General features: G+C 36.0%; 1 protein-coding gene across 1 annotated transcript in view; it reads right to left on the minus strand.

The window, feature by feature from the left end:
- ZFHX3 (zinc finger homeobox 3) overlaps window positions 1-24089 on the minus strand; it is a 665450-nt gene that overhangs the window by 421532 nt on the left and 219829 nt on the right. The gene's annotated exons all lie outside the window — the stretch shown is intronic.

Below are 24089 nucleotides of genomic sequence, written 5' to 3' on the forward strand. Positions count from 1 at the left end.
TTGTAAGCTTTCATACAATATTTTAATTAGATTTTTGCAGAAACAGATTAATTAGTTTTAAATCTGACCTGTACTCTTGTGCCTTTCACCTGCTAATTTTCTCTACTGTTCCAGTCTTTCTTTTTAGAAACTACCTTGAGCATATCTCTAAGCACTAACATCCTTCCCAGCACTCGGAATCTCTCTTCTGCCATTCCCCCTGCACCGTTAGGGCCAGGCAAGCATTGTAAAAGTAAGAATAAGTCAGGTCCATTCTTCAAGGACACTGAAAGGGGAACACATCATGGTGATACAACTCCTTAACTACTAAAAGGCAAAGCTATCAAGATAGAAGAAATTATAAGCTATAATTTTAAGTAATCCCTTTGCAAATGATGAGCATTTTACTAATAATACTTTAGAATCTAAATTTCGTCACTTACTCAACAAAACATTGAGGTAATTTAGGTTAATATGAACCTTTGCAGAATATTTAATTTCTGCTTCTGGCTATTCTCTAGTTTTCTATAATATATTGTGTATGAATCCTTTCCAGAAATGAAATTTGTATAATGGCAGCATTGTGATACAAACTGACAACAGCCAGGAAATTGAAAGTTCAGGCTGAGGCTTCATCCTTCATTTACACCACTGTTGAGAAGGGAAAAGCAGAGACACCAAGTTGTAGACAGAGAAGGGTTTAACTTTTAATTTCCTGGATGTTATCATTTTAAATAGGAGCCTTGCTGTTATTTAAATCTATCTGGGGGAGGCAAAGGGGAGGTAAGAAAAAAGGAAATAATATTATTTCTTTGAGCGACAGGAGCTGAATGGTATAAGTCATTTGCTCCAAAAGAAAAGAAAAAAAAAAAAAACCCAAAAACAAGCAAAGCACCCAAGGTACACTAGCTTTCTACAGTTTTGCTGGATGATGTCAGATGATGTCAAACAGCAACTGCAGCCAGTCAGAAATGAAGCTATGCACCAGTTTACTTCTACACGGACATTCATAGCCTTTAAAACTCAGACCCCGGTCTTCCTGTAATCAAGAGTTTGCTAAAAACAGAACCAAGAAGCAGCAGTTATTTGTGAATCCAGCTGAAGTTCCCTGGGGACAAGTACAAACCCAGCTTTGTTGTAACCTAGTGTACATTCTCATGCCAGCTCTGACAACGGACCTGTGTTGCTGGTCTCCCAGCTGAGGTAGTTTTCCTAGTGATCTAAGTTGAACCCCTTCATTCTAGTAGTGTGCCAGACCGCAACGTGAAAATCCACAACTGGATTTTGTCACCAGGTGTAAATTCTTCCTCATCTTGACAGATCTTTTGCAAAGAGATGCGGAAAAAATTCACAAAGAATGTTGCATTACAGTCCAGCAAGTTCTCTACCGTGTACTTTTGAAGCCTAAGGGTAATGACCTGCGTAAGCAGGACAGGTTCTGAAGCTTGTGTAACCACTGCTACTATATCGCTGTGCACCAGTGCTGTGACCCTGTATCAGGTGGCTGAGGACCCAGCGAACAGACCAAATTCCCTGAGCCCTAGTCACACAGCACCAGTCATGACCATCTACAGCCACTCTACGGCTTCACGTCTGTGTCCCAGCACTTGCAAAATTTTGTAAGCCATGAATCAGTGTTTAAAAGTCGTTCTTGTTCATGGTTGGCGTACCACAAAAAGCACAGAAATCATACACTGAACCTAAAGCTTCTGTATATATCTTTCAGATTGCCATAACGTTTTAACCATACTGAGTATGGTATCTGGATTTTGAATCCTGTTCAGACAGGTGATAGCCTGTGATTCTGGAATCAGCACATTTAACATCTCCATTTCAAATTTTTGAGCAATGTAGAAGCTAAATACTGTGAAAACATTACAGATAGCAACTGGACCTTCATAACACTGAAGTCTTGCCATAACCCAGTAGATTCTCCTAAGAAAAATACAGAAATATTGATGTCTGCTTGGTATTTCATCCCCAGCTAAGATACTCCGTGTGTCTAGTAAGATTATACACAAAAAAGTCACTTGATGCCTAGCAACTTACAGTGTTATGGACTGGAACAGAGCTAAAAGCACTCACATGAAAATGCAATTAACAGAAGTTATATTTTAAAACTTTGAACAGTTATTATTCACCAAGCATTTCAATACCTAGGTCTTACATGAGAATGAATTACATTCATTTTCACAAAAAATGTTATGAAAATTGATTCTGAAAAAAGTATAAAAGATTTTAAAGGGAAAATTTTGCATTTGATTACTTCATTTAAAAAGTTAAATAACAAAGGTAGAAAAAAAGGAGAAGAAAGCCCTAACAAAAGGAGAAGAAAGCCCTAACAGTTTTTCATGGACTTCATAGTAACTGCAGCAGATGAAATGGGACTTCAGAAGTGCCAGCACAGGGAGAACAGTTCAGGCATGCCTCTGATTTATTTCCCTCTTCTGCACAAAAGTGCTGACATACATCTTGAAGCGCATTTTGACATATGAATGTATACTAGACCATTTACTCCATAGGTAATTGTACAATTTCCACTGGAAGACAATTCTCGGGTCTTGTTGAAAGAATACTTTTAGAAATGGATGACACCTGAATAATTAATTATTTCTCACCATTCTACCAGTCTCAGATTCAGGAGTTAGTTTCTGTTCCCCTCCGAACACTGCCTGGTATTTTTCAGAGCTCATCTTTGCTATAAAGTTGAATTTCTGGGTCCTAAAGCTTAAATTTCATCTTTCAAAGGCCAAGAACATTTCATGTCCTAAATCATGGGAACATGGAACAGCCTGTAGTTTCTACATTGAATCAACTTTTAGAAATGTCACTGCTTTGTGGTTTCAATGCTGAAGTGACCCAAGATTCATCATGTCTGAAAGTTGCTTATATGAACTTGTCAATAAGGCTCCAATTCCTATTTAATTTCTAATATAGTAATCAATAATATACAATCAGTAAGATAACAAACTATTTAATCAATAATATGTTCAACACCTAAGCTTTTATCTAGATGTTTGTGAATCCTAAATAGGCATCACCTGTGAAGAAGTCTCAGCAATTAATGGGTTTACATGTCATTGCTAATTTACTGGGACCAACTGGGCCATCAGTTAAAACACTATCAGCATGGTGGGTCACTTAATTAATGAAGAGACCTTATTCAGGCATCTTGCCACTGCTCAGATTTCAAGGTGAGAAATCTAATCTTTTCTTCACACTGGTGATATAAAAAGTAGTTACTTAGTGAAGCAGTATTAAACCCTGTAAAATGATGCACTAAACGTATCTTAATGCAGAAGATTGTCAAACCCTAAAAGCAATGACTGGCAAAAGCAAGAGAATCCTATTGAATGGTCTCATGGAAACACAAGAGCGCATAGCTTCACAGCAGAGACACCCCAACAACTTCATCCAATGCACAACTGTTTACTCCCTACATTGAGATCTCACCCCTAAAATTTACACTTGCCAGAAGCACAACAGTGAGAAAACTGTGTTGCTGACAAATATCTAAGTGTCAGGTAGTTAGCACAGGCCAGTACATGTTCAATAAAATGGACAGTGAGAATACTATAATCTTATGGCAATTTAAGCTCTTCAGTGTGGCTCTAAACTTGCCACACTACATTAGCCAAATGAGAAGTTTATCCAGAAGTTTTATATCAAGAAAATTTAGCAAAGAAATTGTCATCCCAGTTTGCCATGTGGTCCTTGATATTGTATTTTATTATTTACCAGCAATGGTCTTATATAAAGATTGACTGTGGAAAGAAATACAGTGTGTTATGTTGGGAAAAAAAAGTAGGTACTCTGGTTACACTATCATGTTTCATCATTACTGGAAAAATTTCACAAGCAGATATAGGAAAAATGTATGTCCTTCCTTCCTTTGCACATACAGAGAAGAGACAGGGACAGAAAGGATGAGAAAAGATAACAAGCAGATATGTAGGAGCATTTGACATAACATATGCTGAGAGCACCGATCACTTTAGGACTACAGTGAATGAAAATCTATTAGCATCCACTTCATAAACCAAAGCTAGGAACAGTTATAACATAACATGCTTACAGAAAGTCCTTTCATCATGCTCTGCAAGAGTTCACTAGCAATCTCCTAAAGAACTAATTGCTGCAGACCGTATTCCAGCCTTTTTTGAACAACTGACTACAGGTGAGATTTAAAATTTCCCTCTGGACCTAGAACAATAACTCACTGAAATACATGAGGCCATTTACCTCTAACTCTGATGGTTAGGACATTTCCCTACTGATAAGTCTAAATCTCTTCTGGGTGAAGAAACATTAACACACACACACCCCCCAAACCACTGAAAAGCAACCATAAAAACCAGGTCTGCAGCCTGCTGGGAAACTATTCTAAACTCTAGGCTGTCTTTAAAAGTTTGGCACTGACATTTTGAAATAGTAAGCCAAGCACTCATGTACAGAGATACAAGCAGAGTTACATTTTATCTAGCATCACTTAGCCTGTAGATACAGGTAAATACCTATGGCCAGGATTTCAGACATACCCTTGACTTCACAGCATGCTGCTGATGGTAAATCACATTATAAGATACCCATCTCTCCTTCCAATGGTGTAGGGAACAGAGATGCTCTGCTTAGGTACATAGAATCAAATCTGGCTGCTTGGCACATAGCAGAAAGATGCCTAAGCCATTCTGTAGGTCACGTAAAAATCCCATGCTACCACTCTCTTCATGAATATAGAAAAAATTGATTCATTTTCATCTACAAGAAAGAAGGTACCATCAAAACCTTCTATGCCTGCTTTCCAAACTACCCTGGTGCTACTAAGTCTTTATGTTACTTTATGCTACTAAGTCTCATGTTAATTTTTGGTGAAAAAAATAACTGAAGTACCACTTGTTGAAAAGTGACATCTATAAGGACAACGTAGAAAGGAAAAAACAGAGTGACCAAGGGCAGAGGCTAAGGATGAGGTGATGGAAGAGTCACTGAGAATGGACCAGCAGCTTATTCCAATCATTGCATTGTGGGTAACACCAACTAATGAGCAGAAGACCCCCAAGACAGGTATTACATATATGGCTCTTAAAGTTGTATTCGCACAGATGTGCGTGATTTGATCTAACTATTGATCTGGAACCCTTTCAGCTTCCGCTGGCTACTTCCACGTGGTATAAGGACATTCGGTATCCACTATGCATTCTTCTTCCTCTTAATGCATCCATGCTTATTCCTGACCAATACTGCCTTTATTCATTCACAGGTCTTGGCTACCCTTCACAATGCAAACTACTTCCTTTTTCTTACTAGACCTGGCTCTGATACCCGTTGTCCTCAGTATGTGTGATATTTTTGACATGTTGGGTTCTGACATGAAACCATGGAAGCTTTGCTGGTGACAGTCTCAAGGTAGTTGTTGCACAAGTACAGAGACCCACCAGTGCTACCTACACCCAGCTCTTACCCATGCTCTACGTGCTTCCAGGAAGCTGACGTTAAGTAACAGTTTCATCACTGTGCTATTATGATCTAAATCCATTAGAAACAGAAGTACAATTTCTGACTGACCAAAATGACAAATATGGGAACAAGAATGCAGGAGCTTATTTCAAATGAAGAATGCATATTAGTCCGCTAACAGAAGGTAACCCCCCCACACACACCCCCGATACATGATGATTTCTACCAAGGTATTTCAAGTAGCATAATCATATTTAGTTTCTGGGTTTGCACTAAGAAACATACTGCAAAAAGTAACTGGCTTCTATATTCAGCCAGAGAGCAAAGACAAACCATAGAGTATGTTCAGAAAACCTCAACATCTGGTTATAGTAATAACCTAATAAAGAGAGAAATTTAACTGACTGATTTCCTTCTGTCATTCCAAACAGCAACAGAAGACAGATGTCATCAAACTTTTTTTAGTCCCTTAATATCCAAGTGATTAACTTAACAGATCAATTTACAATGAGGTTGTTGAAGTGAGAAGCTCTGTGTCCTAGGATGTTCAGTGGAAAAGGGAGGAAGAACATAGGACAGGGGCTTTATAAGTCTCCATTAATGACTTCTGAAACTGGGAAATGACAATCCTATCCTGGCAATCTGCAACAATTTGACACAAAGCTTATAAAGAAACAGGCTGCAGCATTCAGCATCAGCTTGGGATAATTACACGTAAATGGAAAAACAGAAGAAAAATGGAGCCAACCCTATTTCAGCTACACAGAGCAAGACCAGTGACAAGTGTCTTTCAAATGACAAAGCTAAAAAGCACTGGGCTACACCAGACTGCCTAGAGCTTGTACATCAAACACTCATCTACAGAATTCTTTTTTTTAAAATACCATATAAAATGATTTTTAAACACCCTGATCCATAGAAATTATAGCAACAAAATAACCTGTGCAATTTTTGCTTTCAATTCACTAATCATTTCTTCAAGAAACTTTGAGTACTTTTCCCAGTTAGGGAGCAGCTTAACTCTAAAAGGAATAATTGTTTTCTAACATAATAGAAAAGCAGCTAACTGCCAGTATTTTCCTGCTTAACCTCACCAAAGTTTCTTTCTACAGAAGTTATATAAACTGAGATAAGATCTCCAGAAAGATTTGTTAGTAGAATGAGAGACACTACATATTGGTGGAAGAGAAGCAGCAACATCATGAGACGGACTAAGCAAGTAAAATTTTCTGACATTCCTTTGTCTTGAAACAATGAAACCGGAAAAGGTGAATAGTTTCACCGCTGCTAAATGTTGCATCTACACAGTTGTTTTCATCATTTTCTCTGTGGACCCAGGCGGGAGTATAGATTATTACTAGTAAGAGTATGAAAAGCAGTTTAGAAAAAAAGCAAACTTCTTGTCAGTGATCTGAGATTTGCAGTGCTGGGGTTCACAACTCCATTGTAAACTGTTAGAGAATTCACCAACTCAGAAAATTTCTCCAACAATAAGCAAAACTGCTTGTCTAGCTCTTGCCATTACACTGCATTATCTCCTATGCTGTAATTTTAGCAACCTCTTAGCATTTTAGTGATAAAATGCCCAAGTAAAATAGCACTACATTTGGTAGAAGAGGCTATTGACTCCACACTCTGAATGAGATCTTAGAAGACTCCTGAAGTACACGGACATGAGGGAGAAGGTTTCTCCTATCAGGAACAGGAACAATCAAATCAGTACCTTTTTTTTTTTTAAAAAATAAGTCATCCTGTATATTTTTCAGCACCAATTTTACAACAAGCAACTATATATTATTTGCTAAGAGATATACTGTGCACTTATTAGGAAGCACAACTACATTAACATTCCTAGAAATTTGCTCTTTTTTTATTATTTTGGGGCTTCCTATCTGCACTACCCAGTGCTTAACCAGCAGAGCTTTCCATATTTACTGCTTCCATTTTAAAAGACATAAGAAATAAAAGACTGCTATTATAATATTGTCTTCCACGTAATTTTGGACAAAGAAACTCATGTAACAACCTCTGCACCAAGCCCGTATTTCTAGTTTAGCTATTACACTTACAAGGGAAAAAGCCTTAAAAATATCCAGACTTTAAATTCAAGGCATTCGGTGACAGGGGACCCACAAGATCTCTAGCTACACTATTTTAACAGATGACTACACATGCTGCTAAAAATGTACATCTTGTATTTATTTATATTATACACAGATAAGACTCTCTTTTCCTACTTTCCTGTTTTCCTGGATGTTAGCCTTTTTATATTATATAACCATGGATTACATTTGCTCCCTTAGCTAAAGCGTAAGACTGGATTCGTCTGTTCAACTATTAATCTACCCTAATCACTGAGACTTTTTCAGATGCTTTTTTTGATGCTTTCCTGGCTATAGTCCTACACCTCAGTCACAACTTAGGGGTTTTATTTTGTTTATTTATTTAAACAAAGGCAGAACTTCACATTATCCAATATTAAAACATACATTAATGATAAAAGGTAACCTTAAAAATTACTTGGGTTTGTCATTAAAAGGGACCTGCACCCATCATTACTTATACAATATGAATTTTTTTATTATCTGCAAATTTGCACAACTGTTTCGTACCTTTATGATTAATGTGTTAACCCTTACGTGATTCCAACTAGACCATGAATGTGAGTTATGTTTCTTTTTTTCTAGCTAGATGTGTTTTCTATACAATCTGTGAATTTTAGAAACAAATAATTAGTATCAAAATTAAAATTAAGAATTTAGAGTTTATTAAGGAAAGTAGTTCTAATTAGGGAATGATCAAATAAAGAAAAGATCACAAGATAAAATTTTGATCCTATAAAAATCAATGGTAAAACTTCTATTCAGTCCATTACAGTCACAGAATCACCCCAGAATTCATTCACTCCATTTCTTTCAGTTTTATGATGTCAGTAGCAAAGCCTAAAGGACAGTGCTTCTGACCCTAACTCACTGCTCATTCTGATCAGAACCAGCCAGTGTCTATTGTGGAGGCAAAAAAGGCAGGACAGTCACTCTAAGGCTTCGCTAAAATCTGCTCAGATGGTACCCTGAACGTTAAAGTGATTTTCAATTCTTTAAGTATTTCCATTTTTTCATCCATATCAACCAAATAAATTACTTCTCACTTAGGACTCTGCACAAGCCGTGTCTCAAGTGTAAAAGTTCAGTTCTTTCTGCCTGCATCAGTCCTTTAATTTAATTTCTATATTTTAATGAAAAAAAATCCCTCCCCATGTTCATTTTTGGATCAAAGTTTTGCTCCAACATAGGAATATTCTGGTGCACCCAATAAGGGTACGTTTCATCCTCAGATAAAAATGCTAGGACAATGAGCATGAAATATTTCTGATATACTATGAATCTGCAAAAATAGGATCACAAAGGAAATTCTTTTGCAACTGTAAGTTGACAGATACCACCTTTTTTTCTCTCTACAAAAGAACAATGTTATTTTCTCAGATTATCTGTGGGTAAAATAATACCTTTTTATGAAATAGTATAAATTCTCAATATTATTCTTGTACACTTGTTTGCAGTACAGAAAACACAAGAATATGCACATTCTTGATATCGGTCACTGACAAATTCTAAAGAGACCTAACCAGGTTTTCCAGAAATGATAAATATATATGATTTTTTTAATAGGACTCTATGTATGTATGTATATCAAAGAGCACATCCACCTACAAGTGCTCTCTGTATGTATAAAAAAAAAGAACTGCTTAAAAAAAAAAAGGCTGTTTTTTCTTTCTGACAAACGGGCATGAAATAACAGGCTGACATCTGCCTCTGCAGGTCATTCCAGTCAGGCTGCTGCATGTCAGAATTCAAACTGCTCCATCCATCAATGGCAGACCAAAAATTAACGTAGCTTGGAAACTCTGCAGCAAGACAGTAACAGCCCAATTTAAAGTCTGACCTTCGGAGAACGGTGGGGTAAGATGGAAAAATTATTTCATGCCCTGTACCAAAGCCAACACCACAGTTCAGAGGGATTTTCAGTTAATTTTTTTTTATATATAAAGTTCGCTAGTATACAGCTGTTAAACCGTTATGTCAGATAAGAAAACTGTTATAAAGACTCTAAATTTATAAGGCATTATCAATTACACTCACAGAGATGCACTTTCATAGCATTTAGAATTTTCATTTATATGAATTACTGAATTTTTTTTTAAAGCATAATATATTCAAGGTTATAAATAACACTATTTTCTTAGTGATTGACTGGGTAAAAACTACAGTTGATCAACCTGAAAAATGTGATAGAAATAGGCTGCAATTTTTGCCAAATACAGAATTTCTACTCCAATTAAACAAGATAATCTATTAAAAAATACTTTCTCAAAATTCCAATATTAAATTATTTTATAAAAGAGTTGATCAAAGAAGTTATTTAATAGTCAGAGACATACACATTAGCAATGTACACCAGCACAAATTATAGAGGTGAGTTTAGCCTTCTAGACTCTATACCAGCAGATAACAGTGATTAATCTATTTGTTAAATCACCTAACACACTTGTTAATTGCTCAATAAGCTAATTTAAGTAAAAGCTTAGTAGCACACAATTCAAACTTCCATCTCCTGTTGTAAATAGCAGAAATAACACATAGTTTAAAACTTCAAGTAGTTCAATAAAATTGAACTGATTGAAAATAAAATTCAACTAATTCAGTAAAATTGCCAGATTATATTTTAAATGTACATCCAAAACTTGAGAAAGTAACTTATTTTTCCTACTGCTTTCCCTGGAGGTCATCTTAAAAGCTTACAGCGTTTTCTTCCCTTACAAAGTGTTTTTTCTAATGTTCCAAAACATTTTCCACTGTTAAACAGCTATTCAGCTTCGCAACAGAATCAAAGATACTAAGTAATCTGGCAGATGTTATTAAATAATTATAAGAGAATAGATAGCTTCGGTGTAAGTGTTTGCCAAAACAATAACACATGGATATTTACTATTTTGTTTTCATAAAAAGAATAGAAGCATATATGATCATGCTGTACTGGACACCTTTTCAAATACACAAGTCAGCTTTCCCTATCATGTATTTTAAAATTCAATCTAACCAGAGAATTTCACAACAGGCCACTAATTTATACTGTTTCTCAAAAGCATATGGAATTGGATGCTTTGGGCAGCAAAAACATTCCCTTTTTACGTTTTATTGCATGACTTCAGAGCCACTGAAATAGTAAAGTTCCCTCTCACACAACTGATACTACATCTTTTTGAAAATGTGACAACTGTCAGAAAGGAAAACAGAAGAATTAGTTTAGATCTAAATATGCTTTAACGGTAAACTTAAAGCCATCAAAGAATTAATGGAGATAATTTCTTTCATCATGGTACAACAATACAGAGAGGATCAGAAAAATTCCAAGTTCTTGAGAGACAACAACCACACAGATTTTATTTTTTATGAGATAACAAGTTTGGTTGACAGCCATGGGAAAGATAAAAGTTTTATCTTCTTTTTTGATAAAAATGCAAATTAATGAATTTGCGCAATAATCTACCAATAAACCATGGGTAGAATCCATCCAGAACTAGCTGATTGACAAGTCTAAAAAAATATTGGTCTGAGTTATCACCATCTGGGTATATTTGGTTGGGAGCCAATAAGGATCAGCTTTCCAGTGTTTGTGAAGGACTGCTGATAAAACTTGTGCGTGACACAAAAGCTGGGAGAATGGTAAAAGCTGTAAGGAGGCAACCATCATACTCAGCATTGTATGAACTACTACTGTCCTCTAACAGGACCAGTTCAAATATTGCAGATTTTTAAATATTCCAATACAGAATAAATCCATCTAGGAATAAAAAGACAGAGTATTTCAGAATTATAAAGACAAAACAATTCAGAAGATCTCTGTGTAATGTATAGGTAAAAAAACCTAATGTTATTTGCTGGAAAACTGAATAGGAGGGAGATTTCATGTCTGTATATGGTGTTGATGGGACCTATACAAAAATACTGCATGCAATTCTGGTTTCCGGCATCAAAAGCCTATTGAAAAACTGAAGAAAAAAACCTTATACTGAAATAAGCAAGAGCGAAACCACATTTAACTTCTCAAAAAGAAAATACAAAGGTATAAATGTACCTCCACATAAAGCAGTGGACAGTAAAAGGCTCTATCTCATCAAAAAATCCAGAACAAGGACCAACATCCAGAAGCTGAAGCTGAGGAAATTCAGACAAAAGGGTATACATTTTAATGTTTGACTGAATAGTAAGGAAATGACAGATTATTCCTGCCTTGAAATATCAAGACAAGTTGAAACAGCACAATATATACTCTATTTAAACACAAGTTTATAGGCTTAATACAGAATTAACTAGGCTAATTTTAGCTGCATGTGTTATACAGGATGTCAGATTACATGATTTAACACTCCCTTCTGGCCTTAAAATCTATAATCAATGAAATAATCCATTAGTTGCACTTTATAGAGTTTCTTACATGTTCTTGTGAAGTATCTGGGGTAGCCCACTGCCAAAGACAAGATAGCAGACTGCTGTTTCTTCGTTTGATGTACTAGGGAACTGAAATACTTGCACTCTAATTATCACTGAGTGAATGTATTAGGTTGCCAAGTTGAACTATAGTAATTTTATGACCAAATATGCATGTTAGCAAAGTTGTTGCATGCTAAGAAACCTGAAAAGTTCAAGTTATTATAGGCCATCTGATCAGGATAAGCCAATTATTTTCCACATTTTATCTTCCGCTGCTAATTATTGGTTTAAGCTTAAAAAAAAAAAAAAAGAAAAAAATCAGATGTCTCATGCAAGAGTTTTAACAATTACCAGTGACTAGTTAGATCTGAGAAAAACTTTTACTTTAATAAACATGATTGTTTACACTAGTAGTAACCATATGTAGTTCTTTACAGTATCCTAGTATTTTATTCTTCAAATAAAACATGTAATTATTACACACCAGAGAAACTGTGCCATTATCTCATTATATCCATTAAACTAATGGAAATGATTTACTCTTTTTTGTTTTCCACAGAATTAATGCACTTGGTACACATGATGAATTATTTTTAACTAGTCTCAAGACTTCACAGTTTACAATCAGTTTACAGCTTTCTTGCCAATGAATTGGACTTAATGAATTGTAGTTCTTTTAAGGGGGGAAAAAGTCCTTATCTATTAGCATTAATCATTACACTAAATGAAGTTATGTGGAATATCCTCCACTTATTTTGAAGTAATCAAAGCTGCAGTAATTGTCCTTTTAAAGGAAACTCTCAAAACTTTAACTAATCTGTAACTCAGTAGCACTATTCTGAAAAAAATAATCTGTTTTACTTTTGTCTGTTGCACTGTGTTGCAAAAGGGTCATGTGTGAGAAGAGTGTTTAACGGGACAGTAGTAAGAACTTACAAGATTTGCTTTATTTTACTTATAGAGCTGCTTGGACAGTAACAAGGAGTCAACCGGCAAATCCAAACTCCAAATTTTATTCTTATGTGTTTCCAAAGGACAGATGACAGCTGCTTCATAAAAATTTCTCCAATGCTGTCCAATCCTTCAGCAGCCATTAACACCATAGTGCTTGAGACTGCTGAGTGTGTTTTTAGAAATACTATAGGATAACCTGCAGTACCAAGATTTCTGCTTTTGGAGAGTCCCATCTAAAGTAACTGAGAGAAGCAACACTGATTCCTAGACAAAGGAAAGTCATAGATTTGCTATATGATCAACATTTCTTTGATTCAGGGTAAAGTAGGATGTTAACCTATTACACCGATATGGTACATGTAACTGAGTGCAACCTTCAGAAAATGTTATTTCCAGATACAAAGATGAACTGATTTATTTTGAAGGAGAGCAACAGAGCCTTCACCCCCAGCCTTCCCCTACACAGTCTCTCTGCCTTTCATCTTAGACTTGCATTCCACTGTAGGAATGCCACAAGTCAACAGCTTACTGTTGGTCTTCCAGCTGACATACAGTACTAGTACCTTCTTTTAATTTTGTTTAAATGCAGGAATATTCAAAAGTTTCCTGAGCATCCTGACAAATGTTAGGGTTTCAAACATCCTCCCCTCTTTCAAAGGGTTGCTTTGTTTTTTTTTCACTGGCCTCCAGCTTTGTCTTCACTGGACACTCATTTCCCAAATACTGCTGCTTTGTGTTCTTCCTCTCTACTGAGTTCTTTTTACTCTTTGTGGTTTTGTTTCTTGTTCCACATTTGTTTCTCTGTCCCAGTCAAATACCTGTACTATGCAACAAAACTTTGTGATGGCAAATTGAACTGCCTTACATTCTTTGCTTCTCCTATCAGTGGCCATTTTATTATGTGTTCGTTTTGAGAAGTTGGCCGTCAACAAAATTTACTACAAAACAAAGACAACTAGGTGGCATTTGAATAAGCGGTGGTTTAGAAGTTTCTGCCTTTAGGAGAACAAACTGAAGTTGAACAACAAATAATATGCAGAACATGGTATTAATGGTTACCAGGAAGCAGGTCTCTGAACAGCCAAAACATTAATTTACTTTCCCTCTTCCAGTATTCCTTCTCTCTGCATGTGCTACAACTATAACAAAGGCCCTATTTTCTCCTGTTTCCAAAGTTTATATGCTCCTGAACTGTGGAAGGGAGATGCCAGAGATAAAAGAATGGCTGTGAGAAGACAATTGCTATGAGATAACCTCACCCTTCTCCAGTAACTCTCCATGCCTACTCACCACTATTCACAAATGCCTTATCAAGGGCAATTTGCAAATGTAAGCTTCTCTTACAGACATTTACAAACACACTGCATTTATTTATAAAAAACATTTCCAAATGTAATTAACAAATCCACTTCTTATAAATATTATGGTTGCAAATATGTACAAGTGATCCTAAATTCACATGTATGTGAAACACAAAAGGCAGGTGCCTGAAAACAACCTCCAACGCTGCGTGACTCTTTAGTGTGTCTCAACACCTCCACATATACTGAGAGCAGAGAACAATTCTGGATACTACATAAAAGGATTCATATTTGAAAATATGTTGTTTGTTCTATCTGAATTATTTCAACTCTTGCCCATTAAATTATTAATGTAATATCGATGTTCTATTTTTAAGAGCAAGTCCATTCTAGAGCAACAAATGGAAAATTAACCATAGCAGGTAACAATAACAAAATTATTAAATAAAACCCTATATACACTAACCTAAATTTATATTCATCTTCAGTAATAATTATGATTACATACACCATAAGAGTTAGCAGTATTGTCTCCAGAAATGTTTTTCCAAATTTTATTTTTTTTTTTTTTAATTTGAAGCTTGGAAATTGTTGGGGGGAAATGAGGATTAGGGAAGAGAGGCTATTTTCTACTAAATATCAGATAGGAGATTTCCAGCACTGCATTATGGTGAAAAAACAGTGACAGCACAAAAGTACTGCAGAGATGAAAAAGACAGAAAATGTGCAAAGATATAAAGAACAGAAAGAGAAAGATATGATAGTTATCTTTACACAGTTACTCCATTTCTGGGATACAAATTAACATCACAAGTATCTTGTTTTGGATCAGCAGCAGTTTTGTGTCAAAAGGGAAGCGGGGGGAGCAGAATGATCAGATCTTCTTGTTTAGAGTAAAACTGTCAGAACAGTAACATACTGGGTGGAGTTGGGCAAGTTGCATTAACAGGTAGAAATGCACAAAATTCCATTTCTGATACAGAAACTTATGCATGCCTGGAACAGAGTCCCTTTTCTCTCTCTTCTCGCCTATCCCAATCACACATTTATTTCACTTTATAAGAGAGAGGGAATAGCCTACTCTGTTGAATAGGCAAATTATTCTATTACACAGTAACCAGTACAATTCCACTAAAATGGCTCAGAACATGATTTGATTACTACTTGGAAAACATTAGAAGAACAAGAGTATACAATCAGGTTAGGAGAACCAAGACCATTCCAGACTAGTGTTACAAGAGGAAGCCCAGTTTTCCTTAGAATATACGTTTAGGAACTATAACCAACTTCCCAATGGGAGGGGGTTTCAGGACCTACTCCACTGCACCAAATTCTTCCACTGCACTGAGGACAGCATTAGAAAACTGTAGTGATTCCAATCAACCATGTGTACATGCATAGACAACCAAAGATAACAGGAAGTTACATATATTTACTATGTACAGGCACATTTTTTCAGCTGCTACATTTAATACCTGTGTGAAATGGCCGTGTTTGTGCATGGTTGCATGTCTGTTATGAATGTGTATGCATTCCTATTGCGATGGAGCAGCCATGCATGATGCATGTGATGTGCAAACTGGATTTATGCACGTTGAAATATTTCAGTATTTGATTCTTCTTCTTGACAGAGAGCAGGGCTTCCACTGAAAGCTCATTTAATAAAAATAATGCAATGCAAATGAACCTGAATCAGAAAAATTAGATTGATGGAAGTAGCTCGGTCGCTGTAATTACACAAGGTGTATTATTTCCTAAATTCTCTTTGCATTAAATATATACCATACATTTATCAAACATAATTAGCAGTTTAGGTGACAAGGATTTGATTTTTCTCCTGCAATAAAAATCCCTCTACACTGGTATGTACATCTAAAATGTAATATGAACATTTTCTTACTATCATTGTTTACTCCTCTAAGAAAAATTTCATAATATCAAAGAATCAGAGGGGGAATACCATTTGGGACTTACAGAGTAGAAGATAAGGAAGATGGCTAGGTCAGCCTTCTGTGGATTTCATAAGCATAAAATAAAATTAAATCAGTCAAAGCTTTTAAGGTTGTTAGTCAAATAAATCGTATTTGAAAGCAAAATAATTGATGATACCCCAGCACAGCTTTATTTCCCTTATAATCAGCGTTTCATTTTTTCAAATATAGAAATAAATTGATGAACAAACAGCAATAGAAACAGAAGTTACAAAAGAAGCTGTGACAAAGTTGAATGTGGTCAATAGGCATTCTACTAAAAGAAATGGGTTTTCAAAAAAAGACAAAGCATTTTCAGCAAAAATCTTATTTTTATGTAGCACTACCTTTCTTTGCTTTTCTTTGCCTTTTGCTAGTTTCCCTCTGTCTAAACCTAGTTTAAAGAACAGCCTGGAGAATCTATTCTAAACCGCAAAAAAATTAAGGTGATACTACACTGAGCTGAGGCAGAAGACTAATATTAATGCACTACTCTCAGATCTCTACTGATACTTTTCAGGCTGATTTTCTGATTGACAGTCTGTCTTAAATTTGAGTTTCTTGTCTTCAATTTCCATTTCAACTTAATACTATTGCAACATGTTTTCTGTGTGATCCTTGTGTTTTATAATAGAGGCTGCTCCCTTTTTTGGCCAAGATTCTAACAGTCAATACTGTGGGGTACATCTTCAAAAATATTCCAAAGATGAGTTAAACATTTGAGACTTCTTATAAAAGCTGTGTTTGTTTTTAAATCTAGTGAACATTAAGACCAACGTTGTGATAAGTGAAAATGTCCTGTTTATTGTACAATGTGCAAAAGCAGTACCTTAAGAAAGTCCTTTGGAAAAGAGGCAAAATATTTGAAATGGGATGCATGTTCATGTATGTCTATAAATAATATTTACAATAATATTAAATTACTGAACAAACTACACTTTTCAGGACTAATTAAAATATCTAAATGCAGCATATCTCACACCTTCTATGGAACCTCTTTGGCAAGCAGCAGCCAATAAACCCCAGTTTTTTCAGTACACAGAGTTTTTCCTGCTGTAACACTGTCAATTCCTTTCTGCTTCTTTCCCCACTGGCTGTTTTCAGCAGACTCAAGCTGCAAGTGCACCACTGCAAAAACCACTGTTTTACCTTTAAACAAAAAACTACCCATTTCTCTATTAGTGCTTTGCTTTCATTTAATCTCTGCTGTATGCCACAGGGCACCTTCAGTGTTTCTGTTTTATACATTCAAATCTTGATGTTCAAACTTACTTCACTTCCTGAAAATAAACTCAGCTAGAAATGTATTTGTTTGCTTGTTTTAAAAGACATTTCAAAAAGCAAAACATATTAACAAAATAATAGCCAGCTGTAAACTCTGTGCCTGTAAGAAGCTTGAAATTTTGTTAAGTCATTTGTCCAGGAGGGTTTGCATCATGTCCCATTTGACTGAGAAGGGGAGAGCGAAAAGACTGCTTGCTGATTATACATCTAACATACATATATTTACTATATATGCCTCACTGTATATCATTCTTACACAACTGCACTTTGCTTCCCACAAATGCCATCAACCAACAGGACAAGGGCCAGTTTTGTTTATGCTGAATTTTCATCTATGTTTCATGAACACGCAAGTGCTATTTTTCACAATGCTTTATAGAGCAAAACACTGAATACATGAACTACAAAAGCTGCCTGGTTCCACTGGAATGTAACTGCCCAGATCCTCTGCCTTCAGTAAGATTTAAGGGTGTTTCTAGTCTCATAGCAACTAGCCCCAGATAGCTAATATTTACAGGTTGTGATGCAATTTACTAAACACAGGGACATTAAAAGCTGTTAGACATGTTTAAGAAATTTCATTAGCACATACAGACAATTACGAAACTGAAATTCACACTGAAACCAAATGCAATGACATCAGCTTCACTGACCTTCTCACAATGAAATGAGAACATTTCCAACACAGCTTAAGATAATGAAGTTTTTTCTTCTTGCTCTCAATAGCTGAATGTTTCTTTGGGATTTTGGACACATGGGGTTTTTGTTTACGTTTTGGGTGGTGTGGGGTTTTTTTAAATAGTTTCACAGAAAATAACTATATCAAAATAATGGCAGAAAGCACTTTCAGTTTTTCTCTTAAAATCCCCTAGGATCATATGGGGACCTCAAGTCAAAAACCTTCACTTTAGAACAATAAATAAATAAACCCGCTAAAGCCTTCCCAAGGCTGGCCAACTGTAGCATAAGTAATGCAAGAGGCTGAGAGATGCCAGATAAATTTGATTACTATAAAAGATGGGAATATGTTTCTTTCCTCAGAGAATTCACAAAAAGGGGTCAAAAACAAAGCAGCACTGAAAGTGAACAACTTCATTTCGCCAGCAACTCAAGGCGAAAATACAATACAATTTCGCGGGAACATTTTATCACATTGGTGCAGACACCTCCTAATCTTCTATTTCTGAAAAAGGAAAATAGGAAAGATAGAGTCCAAGCAAAATGAGACTCTTCTTTCTTTTCTGGAAAAGTCATTCTGATTAGTATATCAATTCAGTAAAGAGTTCAAGAACTGTTTTCTTCTTCCACCTGCTACCAGTGTCATAGTATCTCTAACACATTTCATTAGAAAAAAAATAAAACTAATCTTACACTTCATGTTATTCTTCCTATTTGTCAGATTATCAAATCATTTATATCGAACACTTTCAGAGAGCATCATTAGGAGAAATGACCTACTGTACTTTCCTTGTTAAAGAAAAACAAAGTCTTGACTCAATGTTAATTGTTACAGGCCTGAGTAATGATTAGATATAGAGATCCCCTGTGCACTATTCTCCAACTAAAAGATAGTCCTGATTTCACATTGCCACATTTTTCCTCTGTAAATAGATGAGCTCTTGCCAGTTGCTATTACAATGGCACTAGTATTTTGCTAACCTCTCTGGAATTACTTTTTCCTTCATGTGTCCTAGGGTTGCACTTGGCTTTTTCACTAACACATCATGTTGGTGGCACAGTCATACAGTTGTCAGCTAACACCCCCTCATCCCTAGCAAATGCTATACTTTCGGCTAACAGCAGAAGCTATTCTTACTAGAATCTATTAGATTTCACCTTATTTTCATTACTTCTTCAAAGTCATCCAGTTCTTCCTATTTAATGTTCCAAACTTTCACTCTATTAACAGCATCTCTCAGCACTGAGTCTTCAGCCCAATTTCAGTAACCCACGTGTGGTTTTTCTAGAAGAGTTACAAGTAAGAAGTATAAAAAAAAGGTTGATCTTTGAGGAACAAGTAACTTCCATCCAGCCTGATAAATTCATTTTCACCACACAAAAACTCTTTTATTTGCACTACACTTCTTACAAACAATCTTCTACTTTTGCAAAAAATATTTTCCATGGTGTCATTGTATCAGTCGCTCTACAGGACTCAAGAAAGGACAAGCCTGCAGCACTTTTTACTAATAATATTTTTTAGTATTAGAGGAAGAAACTAAATGTTTCTGGAACAGTCAATCTTTGGCATGTTCATTTTATTCCTTTTTCCCTGAAGTTTCCTGTCTTTGTCTCCTTCACGTTGCCACAGTATTCTTCTTACATGAAAGAAAATCAGTCTGTAATACAGAACATACAGTTCTACGTGGCAGTCCTTTCAAATTTTTTGGATGGACACTACCATCTCCCTAACTGAAAGCACATTAACCCTTTTAGTACTGAAGTTTCGAACAAGCCTGAGCTATCCTTAAGCCCATCCTAACACTCTGCTAGTTCTTGTCTTTTCGGTTATGAGACTATGGAACCTTTGACTACTTTTTTTCTTTTCGTAACAATGATTTTGTTCTACTTGATTACTATAATTTGTAACTTGTTTCCCATTATGTATTAACTTCCCATTACTCTGTCTTGGCGAAGGGGGGGGGGGGGGTAGAACAGTGTGCATGCAGGGGTTTTTTGGGGGACAGTTTCTTTTGCAAGTAGGTTGACAGCACATTCCTGCAAGTTCTTCCCTTCTGCTTAGAATGCAATTTCCAGATAGCATTTCTACCTTTGACTTGCAACATACTTCCTGATTTTCCAACACTCAAGCTCTTGAATTCATCAGTCCGGATGGTTTCGCCAATAAATATTTTTAATTTCCAAAATTTTGCCATTTTTAAATAAAGCAGAAATTAAATAGCAGACTACTTTTATTCTTCCATTTCATTTAAAACAAATATAAGGATTTGGGGTTTGCCATAAGCAGCTCTGAAGCTCAGCTAAATGACAGTAAGACGAAGCAATCTATTGGCTACCACAGAGAATAAAAACTTTTTCCTTTATAAGCATTGTTTTTTCATGCTAGAAATTTAAGTCACAATTTCTAATGCTATTTCTATTGGGTTTTCAGAGACTAATATCCACACCCAATTTTGGTCAAAACCATTGATTCAGTATTAAATGTTTTGCAGTAACTAAGCAGACCTTTTTTTATGTCAAACAATTTTAGTAAAAAAAAGGTTGATTATCTGTTTTACTCATGCTATTGCTCCTTATTTTATCACAGTCTACTATATAATTGCCCTGCAACTATCACTCTACACCTTATTTCTTTTTTCTGCAGTATATGCATTCTAAAAATCACCCATTTCCAGTAAAGCAAAGTCTAATTAATATTTGTAATAAGACATAAAAAATGTTTTCTACACTAAATCAACATAAAGGCAACACCTTAATTTTCAACTTTGAAGGCCAAAAGACAATTATAATCTGGAATGAAGAACAGTTTCCTCATAAGAACAAACCACATTTTCATATGCTAACAAATACTTGAAACAATAATCAATACTTTAAAAAAGAATTGCCCTCTACAGATTTCAAAACAAGGAGTAAGACCAAGATACAAAGAAATTCAGTAATTTGACCCAAGACAACTTGAAGAAAAGAGAAGAGGAGAACAAAAATGTTCTGTCTGATGCTCTGATTTTTCCCCTGTATAAACATTGCCAGCTTTACTCAGAAGCTGAAAGATGACTACAGCAGCTTACAACCGCCCACCTTGGCTGCTCACTCAAGGGGCTACCTACAGGGGCTCTCGATTCAAGAACTTTTTGAGGTGATGACAAAAGGAGTTTGGGAAAAGGCAGGTGTGAGAAGAGCATTATAAGAATCAAAGAGTTGTAAACTACTGCAACAGAGGAAGAAGGGCAGGAGCTTGAGAGACTGAAGATACCAGGAATACTGAGCAGACCAGCTCTTGCTCCCCCCTGTTACTAAGCTATGTGCAGTGGCCACTTCTCTGTGACTGCTTACTCTGAGATAAGCAAACACTGCAAAGAAGTACTCGCCAAGAATCAGGTGTCAGAAACTGACTGCTGTGTCCCAGCCAAATGGCAGTTACGTGACCACAACCGAGTGTACAGTAACTGCAGTTTGTAAAAGCTGATTCCTGGCAAACAGGTACCCCGACCAGCTACAGCGGTGGTATTCACTAGGAAGCAGGCAGTCGGCAGCTCTGAACAACCCACTCCTGCTGACACGGCGACAACACTACCTAACAGCAGTGGGTTGTTCCACAGTGCCTACAGAAGTTTCTGAACCCGATCCTCAGCAAAGAAGCAGACCTGAACAACACAGATTGCTGGAGAGCGAGAGCACAGGCTTGCACATGCAGGAACTGCAGCAGGGAGTTCAGCTGTGTGTGATGGAAGAGAATGAAATACCAGAAGCGCAGACTGGGATCCTGGTTTGGGAGACCTGGAGAAAGGAGGGCATAAAAAACATTGGTGATATGAGAGTACGATCTAACATCAGTGGATCTAGGTTTTCGTTCATCACTTCATTGAGTTTTCCACTCCTGCTCTGACAGGATAGCGCAGAAGATGGGAAATTCAACTAGGTGTATCAGTCAGGCAGTTCTGAAGTCCCAGATATTGAATGAAGGAAACACTATTGGGAAACTAAGAAAAGGGCAATACTGACTATCATGAAAACACACAAATTAGACGCCAGCTTTAAAAGCCATCTGTACGCTGTCCCCTTCTTATAATCTTTTTTCTTTCTAACCACTTAAAAGGTTGCTTGCATGAGCATAGCAGAACAGCAAAGCTGTAAGAAAGTACACATTTTTAGAGAACAGAAACACAATGTGGAAATACTAAAAAAAATTTAAAATAAACAATGAGGCAAGATTTATGAAAGTGCTTTCAATTTCTTCAGACACTGTTTTCTCCTAAGAAACCTGATAGCACAATATAAAAATTATTTTCCTTCCAGTATTAATTGTTTTCAATATTAATGTAAAAAATCCTGACAACTTGCAATTTAAAAACACAACAAAATTATATGATAAGAGGCTTGGAGACATACATATGCAAAGACTCTATGCAGAAAGGTACTATAACTTGCTTCCTGTGCTTGAGAGATCACTTCTGGTCATCTATAAAACTAAGATGCAAAAATCTTCTAGAGTTAATAATCTTTGTACTTCACTGGCATAATTAGTTGATTTTTTTTTTTTTTTTTACACCAAGGAGTTATTGAAAAAACAGTTGAAATCTGCAGAAGGATGCTCCTGCATAGAACAGTGACTGATGGGCAGCTCTTTGACTGACTAAATGAACAAAGGGCTCCTGTGGATTTTAATAACACTGATCCACTTATGAATCATAAATGATACAGAAACCCTTTTGCATCTTTGAGACTTTCAAGATTTCGTGGGGGGGGTGGGGTGTTTTCATCCAACAAAATATTATTCATCATGGTGTTGGGGGGTTTTTTTGCCTTTAACAACACAACTGCCATTTGATATGTGTTTGACATGGGTGTCCTATCAGAGCCAATTTTTTAGATTTTCTGTCACAGGTAAGCTTTGTGAAAGAGAAAAGTATAGCAGGTTTTTCATACCCTTTCACGGTTATCTGAAATATTGCATAGGAAAAATGAGGACAGACTTAGCAGTAGGGCAGTAAGGCCACTAGAGAAAAGACCCTGAAACTAACTGACACCACTGGATTATAACTTCTCATGGTTTTAAAGAATTTTATTGGATTTTGAAAATTTAGATTAAAAACAGTTAATTAATATATAGTTTCTACTGTAACCATAAGTCTATAACAAAGTGTAAATAGATGTACCTGGGAGGTAAGTTTAACATATATTTTAAAAAGAAGCAGCTGATGTTTTCAGAGGAAAAAGCCTAGGCAGCAAGCCAAGTAACTCCAAGCTTTCTCTTTCAGAATATACAAATACTTTTATCAGCCACAGTGCCCTCTTACCTGGACACATTTTTTACATTGTGTTCTTACACTACATACACATAATTCTGTATATTTTACATGTATGTAGTTACCTATGCACACGTTCTTTAAATAAACTTTCAAAACTACTTTTTCAGGATGAAACAGACGTATCAAACTCAAATGCTAGGAAATACAAATGTTTAACTCATCAGGGTAATGTTACTTTGGATGCTCATATGTATGCTTTAATTGAAATAATCTCATTTTTCCCCACAGGAACCATATGTCATTAAGTGCACGGGAAAAGTTTGGGTGACTAAGACAGAAAACTGGAAAAGAAGGTTGTGTCTCTATCACCGCCCAAGAGTTCCTACTCTGTATCAACCATGCAAATATATGACACACCCCACAAAACTTGAACACCTGATTCCCCATTGGATATCACTCTTACCTCCACTCTAGTTCCTAAACTCACTATACCTCTCAAATAAACTACTTCACTGGACTCCTGGTCTTGAATCCTATCATTCAGCTTTTAAAATTCTCACTTTAGGAAAGTTCAAAGTATTCTCACCACCATCATCATATCCACATCATACTGTAAAGTAATGCTGCTTAGGCTCAAACAAAAACATACAAAACCCTAGAAAACTTCCTTAGGATATTAATTGATGCAGCATCTTAAAAGATTTTTTCTAACAAATTTGTGTT

The sequence above is a fragment of the Haliaeetus albicilla genome, chromosome 10, assembly GCF_947461875.1.
Source record: "Haliaeetus albicilla chromosome 10, bHalAlb1.1, whole genome shotgun sequence".
NCBI lineage: Eukaryota > Metazoa > Chordata > Aves > Accipitriformes > Accipitridae > Haliaeetus > Haliaeetus albicilla.